The sequence below is a fragment of the Larimichthys crocea genome, unplaced genomic scaffold (assembly GCF_000972845.2).
Source record: "Larimichthys crocea isolate SSNF unplaced genomic scaffold, L_crocea_2.0 scaffold82, whole genome shotgun sequence".
Lineage (NCBI taxonomy): Eukaryota > Metazoa > Chordata > Actinopteri > Sciaenidae > Larimichthys > Larimichthys crocea.
In genome coordinates, this window is record NW_020860793.1 from 68,834 (window position 1) to 76,264 (window position 7,431).

Genomic DNA, 7,431 nt, shown 5'->3' on the forward strand with positions numbered 1-7,431 from the left:
TATCAATGCTTTTTATCTCAGTCAGATTTGAAACATTTTTAGGCTGGATTACCTGACCTATTATGTGTTGCACTTAAATGGTATCGTGCATATTTATAAAAAGATATGCAGTGAAGAATCACGGGTTGGAATTGAATGCTGCTGTATGGACTCACCCTTAGTACATGGGGTGTACACTCTATCAGGTAAGCTGTTTGGGTCACCCAGTGTAAGTTTTCTAAATACAGTTATTGAAAACAGAATAATCCATACAGTACTTTTTCTCCAGTTCATCTGGTGCAGCCTTGTCTTCGTGCTGAACCGGTGACCTTTCGCTTACAAGCTGCCAACTTCTCTCCTCTCAGGAGAAAGACTCAGTTGTTGTGTTCTGCTGAGTGTCTGTCCCTGAGTAAACAGTTTTAAATAGGAGAGGACATTCCTTCTGTGTTTTGAACAGGGCTGTAATAAAAACTGCATGACTGACCTATTGTTTTCCTTCTGCTCAGCTAAGACCTTACTGGTGGTACTGCAGATGAGTTCAGTTGAATTAAGAAGACATCCTTAAATTTGTTTTTGTGGGTCTAGGGTTAGGGTTAGGGTTATTACTCAGCATTACCAAAATCAAGTACTATTAGTTTATCAATTTCTTTGCTGGTGATTGGTGGTGACTGGATAAAATTAGTTATTCTTGTTGTCCATAATATAGGGTGAAAACAAGTCTCAACAACTTTTGGCAAATGATTTAAGGTGACTCACTGATGTTGCATACGTGATTCAAGTTCATTAGTCATGATGTCTTGAGTACTAGTAAATTCTCCAAATGAAACAACAAAATGTGTCTTATGCTCGGTATACAGTAGCAACCCACCATCCTTTTCTGATCTAACCAGCAGGACATCATTTTTCTGTGCCTTCCAAAACTGTTGAGTACAAACACAACTTGGTTATGGTTTGGGAAAACTCATGGTTTTGGTTTAAACAGCTATTTTGTTAGGGTGAGGGGACATTCGTCATCATTGTTAAATTAATAAACATGTGGTAAAGGTTAACAATCATGCCCATGCATTGACTGTAACATCACCTGTCTTCCTCTGTTGCTCCCATTATAGTTACTATAGCAGGTTGAGGGCATAGTCACTTCAGAACAAACATCTGATCAAGCGGCAACCATTATAGTTGTGAATTGAAGCCAATGAGGAAGTGCCAAAAACTACAGTTCCTCAAACGTCCACTTGAGGCTGGCTCCAAAACGAAAGAAGAAAGTCAGTCTCCATAAGTCCCCATGTTAAAATGTCCAACTTAAGAGCAGAAATAAACATGTTTACAGCCTGGTACAAAAAACGGTACTGACGGTAAATGTGTATAGAATTCACCCATTCAAATTATATTAAGACTTAAAGTGATGCAGAATTAACAGCGTGGACGCTTTGAGAGGGGGGTGTTGTTACAGATGGCTTGTTTGAGTACCCAGGTGTCATTTGGCCCGCCTCAACTCAACCGAAGATCCAAGTCTTCACAGATTTTCAAATTAGATGGTAGGTGGAAGAGGCAGCACAGCCAACATGGCAACAGCCAACATGGCGGCAGCCCGAGCCACAGATTTTGAGCTTCAAAACTACTAGAAACCTACGGGTGATGTGACAGATACAGCATCTATTCTTTATACTGTCAGCAGTGTCAATGAAAGAGTCTTAAATCTTAACTAGATTTAATCTTTATACAAGTCATGATTTTTATCCCCATTTCCTCACACAAGAAAATTCTGGTTTTATTTTTGCTCTCTATAAATGTGGGTCATGTTTGTATTTTGATATATGCTTAAGACAGAAAAGTGTCAGGTAAATTATAACATGCATAAAAACCAGAGGAAATGTCTCTAGTGCAGGTTGCAGTATTTTCTGTCGGAAATCAGTGATTTGTGTCTGTCCTATGTCAGGCAGCAGACAGCATTCCCACGATTCACATTGTGTTGTCAAAATTGCTAGCAGCAGTTACTGTTGTATGACCACTGGACCCTGTTAAACTGGTCCTAGCTGTATGTGTGTTTGTTTGTTGAGAGCATTAGTACACACTGTGAATTCATTTCCATCTCCATGCTAGTTGCGCATATTAACGCACTTAGTGTGTGCTTCTCTCTGGTTCACTGGGAATTGCTGTCCCCGACTCTGAGCATGTCAAAGTCTTAGCAGATTAGTTTGGACCCTGTTGCCCTTTTCACATTCAGCCGATAGGGATTGAATGATGTTAATGTTTCCAAGCGTCTTGGTGTTTTGTGCTGCTGTTGATGCTGGAAAAAAAAGTACACATACACATGCATGTATAATATCTCCATGAGGGCTTTTGCATGGAAGAGAGAAAAAAAGCGTTAAATATTCAAACTCAGTGATGTGAATGTTGTTGCATCCATTGTTTGGTGCAGTAGCTTCTCGTGTCTCTGCCTGTCCTCGGTGCATTTTCCTATTAAACAAATCATGTGGAATAGAATGGAAGACTGACCTATCCATGACATGGAGTGTCACTGTCTTGCTGAAGCCAAAGTATTCATCCAGTAATAGACTGAACTGCTGCTTTTCAAGAGGACGATTCTTTTTATTTAGCAAAACTTCAACAGTCGTAGCCGGATAAGAAATGTTATGTTCTTCTATATTGTAGCCCCTGTCTCTGCTCCCTTCGGTACTTAGTTCATGTGGTTCAAGATATTTTTATTTGTCTCTATGTTCAAAGAAATGTGGGGGTAGCATTCTTCAGAGGGTGTGCAATACTGGTATCATACTGATTTGAATACCTCCTTCACTCCTGTGACCCATTGTTTAAGGTTCAGAAGTGGCTGTACTGTGGGGTTGATATTTTTGTCCAGTGTTTCTATGAAGCTTGTCATTGCTACTGTTGACTTACTGATGAAAAAGCTAACTACCTTCATAATTAGGAAAGATCTGGTCAAGGGACTTTCAGAAAGTTTTACCAAGTGTTGTTTCGAAGTTCAAGATTAACATTTAAAGAAATAGATTTGATCTGTTTTGGAACGCTTAGAATAGGTTTTTAGTCCTGGAGTGTTGGGCAGTGCTGGCAGTGAGCGGAGCTGGTGTCTTGCCAGAACTGGAGCTGGGCAGGCAGGCATGCAGGCAATGTAAGCAGGCTCAGCAGCTTCTATGGACATCATGACAGAGGAGAAGTGACCGAAGAGAAAGTTGACAGAGAAAGCTAACAAAATAGTGATGAGCAAGAAGCTACCGGAACCAGTGTTAGGTATAGTTACTTTGATAAGTAGTTAATTTGGTTACAACGTTACCATCAATTAAAAGTAATCTGTTAAGTCACACAGCCTCCTTTAAATGCACCGAGACGTCCTGCCAATGAATGTCAGAATGCAGTTATGAAAGTGCATTTAAGTGCGCTTAAGTAAACACAATCTGAGGTAAACAGGTAGCAGATTCAGATCCAATTTGAACAGCTGCCTCTATGTCAAACAAAAATGATAACAGGCCGTATAACAAACAATAAAATCGCTCACTGGCACACAGGCAAATGACAAATAGCCTAATAGCCGAACTATGAAAATACTATTCAAGTGTCACAGGCCTAAATTCACTTTATCATCGTCCACTTACATTTACTCTTGATTAAAACGTAGCAGAAGAAGATTTTCGAAATGTCTGTCCGACAGTCGATTTCTCTTAGGAGAAAGAACGAGACTCCCGAGGCTGAAAAGCCTCTCCAAGGGTGCGCTGGAGGGTGGTGGGGTATTGAACCGCAGACACATCTGTCTGATAAAAAGCAGGCCGAAGTCGGAATTCTTCTTTCCTCATCCGGAAAAATTCTTAAAACAGTTACGAAGTTATTGATCTTAATGCACGAAACTAACGCGTTACGTTGCACGTTACACGAAAAAAATAATTGGAGTACTCTAACGCGTTACCCACAACAGAACTCTTTGTCCTTTTAGACACAAGATTCATGAAATAAAAGTCTGAAAGACGCTAAGCTGAGCTTCTTTCTGTTGAACTAGTCGGTAATATTAGCTGGCTGCTATGTCTTCTGTTGCTGCACTTGCTCTCTGCTTTAATCTCAATCTGTTAATCTTTTTTTGATGAATTTGTTAATCATTTCACTGTAAACATTAATTTATTCCCATTGCAGCTAAGGTACCTATCATCAAAACATAATGTGTTTTTGGCCGCAGGGTTAGTGCAGTTTGTCTTCCTTGGGCTCATCTACTGTGAGATGAAGCCCCAGACTAGTTACCCCACGGGGACAATAAAGTATAATAATGGAGGCCAATCAATAGAGGCTGCATGAGCAGCACCCCACCAGCCACAAAGCTTAACTCAAAGTCAGAAATCTTAAATTATTATTAAATATCTAAACTGAGTAAAGTTTTTACATGTTGAGCATTTTAATATTACTCCAAATTAAGTTAAAGTATACAATTAACCAAAAAAAATGAACTGGTTCTGTTTCCTAATGGGCGCCATCTCAACCATGTCTACTTATTTACTGTCTACATGTAATCATAGGATTCCTTGGCAAGAAAAGAGACAGATGAAGTAAGAAATAGACCTCAGCTGTAGGATGGAGTGTGTTTGTGTTTCTGATTTGAAATAAATAAATAAATAAATAAAAATTAATTAATTAATTAATTCATAAATCAATACATTTTATATGCAAAATACTGCAAAATAAATGGAAGATTGTCGAGAGTGGAAGAAAAGACACCAGATCTGATACCATCTTTAAAGAAAAGAACAGAGATGAATACATTCTGATGTTGAAGCTCCTGCTGTCAGTGTTTCCTTGCAGAGCCAGTGATGGATCTTGTTTTGTCATGGTAACTGTCGGTGTTGTGGTTAGGTGACCTTTAACGTCGCCTAAAAGTCAACAACATGAGCTGCATGATGCTTCTTCGACTGGACACGTGGACTCCAGAGAGGCCAGGAGATAGTTTCCCTTTATTTATTCACCATATCTTGTTTCCAATGTCGCACCATGCGATATGTATGTGGAAGATAACACAAGACGTCCACTCGAGGAGCTTTGCATGATTCATTGGCCCTTCATTTAGGCCTTTTGGAAAATAACATCAGGCACTAAATTTTAATTAATTTACTGTTTATCAAACCACAAATGAGAGAAGAATTAGGTTGGAAAAAACAATAGATGCCACTGCAGCACAGTGTTTGAGGGGACCGGGGCTCACTGATTACTTAACTTCCTGTGACTGCTTTTCAGTCATTTACAGAATTTCCTGACACACAGATGGCTTTACTTGATTTTAGTGGTTAGCTGCTTTATTGCTTTTTATGCTTCAATTAGTTGCTAAAGTAGTTAAGTGCAGATGTTAACTACAGGTGAATCCACAGTATATGTATCTATCTATCAGAGAGTGGAGGCAGAGAAGCCAGAGGACACCACAGGTAAAACTGAAACAGTGTGACTGTACTTTTGACTGAAAAAGCACTTTATGCAAGACATAAATTAACTTGAAGAGTTGTCCTGAGCAATGCGGAACTAAACAGGTAACTAAGCAGATGGACGAGTGAGTCTTTGTACAGCTGTGCTGTGCCTGGAGCAGATGACCAATCAAAGAACTCTGTGATGATCTTAGTAGCTTGTTGCGATGAAAAGTAGAAAGATACTTTGGAATTACACATTCTTTAACATTTTGGCCTTGTTTCATATCAACATTGTAACATTATATACTCTGGAATCAAAAGAAAATTCTGTAATCTTGCTCAGATGTGTAGACCTGCTTTCAGGATACACATACTCTAGTTGTATCACAGGCAGGCTGGAAGTAAAAATCAGAGCCTACTCCTTTTTGTTGGTAGATTTGTGACATATAGTATCAGACAGATTTACATAATCCATCTGCTGATCACAAGAAATGTCAAGAAAGTCCAAAATGGAGGTTGCTATTGTAGTTTACAACCAACCTGACCTACTCTGTCGGAATAAGTTGTTCTATAATTGCAGACAGTTGTACGCAGTGTGAACAGATGACATTAAGTCAGTGTTTCTAAAACCTTTTACATCACATGTTTATTTCTGCTGTGAAGTTAGACATTTTAACCTTATGGAGGTTGACTTATATTTCCTGTTTGGAGCCATGAGTGGAGTGTCTGCTTACAGTCTTGCCCTCCTTTTTTTAGCCAGCAACTAATCATGGATGTATGCATGCACTACTGTATGTGCATGAATGTGACTACATAGCATGGTGATAGTGATACAAAACTTATTTTAATTACATTTCTAGTCAGATCCAGTCATTTCTTTTCATTCAGAACTTTGTAGTATTTTGATAATTTAGCATCTTTTTAAAATTCATGTATTTTTATTTTTCAACAATATTTCAGAGATTCCTCCAGGTACACTTACCATAGTTTGAAAACCTGTGCTTCAGGAGACATTAAGCAATTTTGTACTTGATATATAATACAATAAAACTCCATAGCAAATAGTAGTTATTTACTCAGACTATGACGTAACCGTTAAATCACTCTGTTTCTCATGAAAAGTAAACTTAATTTAAATAGAATAGATTACTACAGTGGGAAAACCAGCCACTCTGCCCACAGCTCGTCTGAGTAAATGTCAATAAATAACGTCATATTTGTTTCCGTTTAAATCGTGCTTCATTTGAAGTGGCTGTCAGTTTTGCAGCATGTTGTAGTCTTTCAGGCTTTGGGTGATAGATAAAGTACAAAAGAATTTCCTCCATTCCTGAATTTACCTGGGGCTGTCCTCTATCATTTCTTACCTACTTCCTGTTTTACTGCACACACACACACACACACACACACACACACACACACACACACACACACACACAGTTTCCTCCACCAGCATGACCCGAGGCTGTCCTGCTGATAACTGATAAGGCTGTGTGTGTGTGTGTGTGTGTGTGTGTGTGTGTGTGTGTGTGTGTGTGTGTGTGTGTGCGTGTGTCTGTCCACGGCTAGCTTACTGTAGCTTGGCCACACCCTCTCATTACACAGAGAGAGAGAGAGAGAAAGAGAGGGAAATAGAGAGAGACAGAGGGAAAGACAGAGAGAGAGGGGAAAGCAGAAAATCGAAGAGAAGGAAGAGAGAAAAACAGAGAGAGAAACCTAACAACTACATCTGAACCTCTGCAGGTAAATAACCAGCCAGTCAGCCAGCTGTTCAGGTAGTAAGGCAGCCAGTCTACTGATACTACTCTATTTTTAGTCAAGGAAACCAGTTTTTCAGACAGACCTGGACCGGTTTATCAGTCAGTGTTAAGTCAGCGACAGAGCAGATGGTGAATTAGTTAGACAGTGAGTTGTTTAGGTCAATAGTTGCTCAGTTTGTAACTTAATCTTAACTTAAATTTAAACTTTAATTAGTCACTGTGTCAGTTTTTATTTTTCAGTGGGAAGTTAGTAAGCTGATCAGTTTGTCAGTCAGTCGGTCGGCTCGTTAGTGATCAGTTATATT

General features: G+C 39.2%; 1 protein-coding gene across 2 annotated transcripts in view; it reads left to right on the forward strand.

The window, feature by feature from the left end:
* Nucleotides 1–7,431, forward strand: part of rab27b (RAB27B, member RAS oncogene family) — a 75,245-nt gene that overhangs the window by 27,618 nt on the left and 40,196 nt on the right. The window contains exon 1 of one of the 2 annotated variants that reach the window (XM_019276215.2): nucleotides 6,983–7,109. The exons of the other annotated variant lie outside the window; for it this stretch is intronic. The gene's annotated coding sequence lies outside the window, so the exon portion shown is untranslated. Of the gene's footprint in view, nucleotides 1–6,982; nucleotides 7,110–7,431 lie in introns of those variants that run through there. 2 annotated transcript variants of the gene reach the window in all.